The sequence below is a fragment of the Pyxicephalus adspersus genome, chromosome 11 (assembly GCF_032062135.1).
Source record: "Pyxicephalus adspersus chromosome 11, UCB_Pads_2.0, whole genome shotgun sequence".
Lineage (NCBI taxonomy): Eukaryota > Metazoa > Chordata > Amphibia > Anura > Pyxicephalidae > Pyxicephalus > Pyxicephalus adspersus.
Window position 1 is genome coordinate 60,681,428 of NC_092868.1, and position 2,759 is coordinate 60,684,186.

The 2,759-nt window shown below is 39.2% G+C and overlaps 1 long non-coding RNA gene across 1 annotated transcript in view; it reads left to right on the forward strand.

Annotated features, from left to right (window-relative positions):
• LOC140341478 (uncharacterized) overlaps positions 1-2,230 on the forward strand; it is an 81,060-nt gene extending 78,830 nt beyond the window's left edge. Inside the window, exon 3 of the long non-coding RNA XR_011922887.1 lies at positions 2,036-2,230. This is a non-coding gene — a long non-coding RNA (uncharacterized lncRNA). The remainder of the gene's footprint in view (positions 1-2,035) is intronic.
• The last annotated feature ends 529 nt before the right edge of the window (positions 2,231-2,759 follow it).

Genomic DNA, 2,759 nt, shown 5'->3' on the forward strand with positions numbered 1-2,759 from the left:
ACCATTCTATATACACCAGAGACACCAATACCATTCTATATTCACCAGATACACCAAAACCATTCTATATTCACCAGATACACCAATACCATTCTATATTCACCAGATACACCAAAACCATTCTATATTCACCAAATACACCAATACCATTCTATATATACACCAGAGACACCAAAACCATTCTATATTCACCAGAGACACCGATACTATTCAGTTTTTGCCCCGGAGTCACCTATAATATTCACTCAGGTATTGATATGTGTTATTTTTCTCTCCTGGGGGAAGTGATTTGCTGTTGCTCAGCTGACATCCTCTTGTTACCCCCCAGAAATCTATAGTGGGGTCACCTTATAGAGAACCAATATCACATCTGCCATATGCTGCACAAATGTAATAACGTTAGCTGACAATCTCTATTATAGATTTACTGATCCAATCACAGCAGGACGCCATGGAGAATAAAACGCCAGAAGACGTTGAATTTGTTGATTTTTGTTTTCTGGTTTCACGGTTAAGAAGTTTAAGTGAAAGTTGTGTGAATGCGGATTGTGGTGTCACTGGGGCCCTGCAATGCGTCGCTGTGACACACAGCCGCTCTCTGTCTGTCTCCTGGCATGATTGCGTTATTGAGATATTAGGCCGAACATATTCAAGATAAAGAGGTTAAAACCTAATTCTTTATTGATCCGTTGTTAAAACTTCAGCCACAATTCTTGTGAATTTTTTCTGTGCCGCTCTGTCTCGGGGGAACGCTAGTTTATGGAGCAAGTGTTGAGGAACACAGATGAAATTTTAAGTCTAGATCAATAAGGCGCTGCAGATTTTCGAGCTGTGACTTTCAGCTTGGTGGAATTTCTGGAGAAGTAAAACGGCCACCGGTGACCCAGCAAAGTGTTATATATAGAGCCCCCACCACCCATAACTGGGGGGCATCAGCTGGGCAGGGTGCTGGGCAGGGCTGCCCATAGCAGCATACACATGAACATTCTTCACCTGGGATACAGATTTATACATAGAGGCCATCCGCTCCCATCCACGGGACCAAATATGCGACTTCTTGTGCCTAATCCACCCGTCCTGCTATCTCAATAGACTTGAATTTAAGAATTTATGCCTTTTATTTGCGGCTCGCAGATCCCCTGAGGAAGCCGTTTAGCGAAACGCGTCGGGTATGAGACGTTACTACTATTCTTCCACCGACAGCTCTTACTACAGAAGCCAAGGATATACATGTCTAGTCTATTGCTCCCATACCCCACTGATTGGGGAGACACCATTCTATAATCTGTTTCTTCACATCATTTTTATGAATGAATTGTCATGAATTGTGTTTTATATGAAGTTGAATATAATTCACTCAATTCACTATTTATTGCCAAAAAAAAACAGCTTTTCTCTCTTCATTTCTCCATTTATCTATGTTTTTTATGCATTTAGCATATATTGGGCTGGCAAGAATGTAAACCTAACTATAGAGAGGCTGATAGACGCTCCTTTTCATTATCTTTACATAGAGGCCATGTATCTAAAGGGCAACTCGGAAGTTATCCCTCATACTGGTATTCCGGGGAGTCATTAAAGTAGCACCCCAAAGGCTACTAATCCCCAGGCATAGATTCCTATGTAAGTTCTATAAAATAAATAACTGTATAGTTCTTTTTACAATTTATTGATCATTTTCTAAATGTAAGTTAGATCCATTCCACTATAAAATATATTCAGACACTCCGAGATATATAATGTGTTTATTAAGATACATTAAACACATATTACATATACACTCATCTATATGCATACGGATAGCTATGTATAATTAATTTAGTAAACCCCATTTTATTGTAATTCTCCATACATTTATTATACATGATCCATACATACATCCAACGTGTACATCAAAGTGTCTGTATACTATGCACACCCTGAATACGTAATGTTACTTACTGAACCCACATGTTTCTCATGCTGATGATGTGATTATATTCCGCAATGTAAATGTAATTTGAATATTTCTTTCTGCCATTGTTACATCAATTAGTCTCTACGAGTCCCCTGAGGAAGCCAATCGGTGAAACGCGTCTGGATTGGAAACGATGGTACCTATTGTGATCACTAAAATGAGAATAAATGAAATAACCAACGCTCTGATTACGGCCATTTCTGTACACAAATATTGTTTATAAAATCGCTCAGATTGTACTTTCTGTTATTATTAAATATTACTTCCCTCAGATATAAATCCCCGCTGCTTATTCTTCTACACGATTTCTGATGTAACGGGCTTGGCTTTCTTTTTGGTTTTCTTCACTCTAAAGGGAAATCGGAACATTTGAAGTTGTCACAAGAACAGAAATAAAACTTTCCTGTAGGAAGGGAATTTCAATGGAAAGATTTCACTTCCTGTTACATTCCCAGAAGTGGAAATAAAAGGAAATTTCCTGGACAGCACAGAAAGGAGCTGACGATGATTATTCCATCTTGGATGTAAACCATAAAGTGAAGCAAAGTTATCCTTTAAGAAGTCCTCCGCTTAGCTCGGCCCCGTATATTCCCAGTGCTTAGAACCTGCAGAAATAATCCCACAAATCCACGGGAAATATCTCAGCATTCACGTTTGCAAAGCCTATAAGGCTGCTATTGGGATTTTTATATTCTGCGTAGGCGATGTGCTGCCAATCACATGACTGGATGGTATCATCACTTTCACCTTGTTCACTAAACTAAGTGATAATCCCCCTGCAGGTGAATGGCTTTGCTAAGTG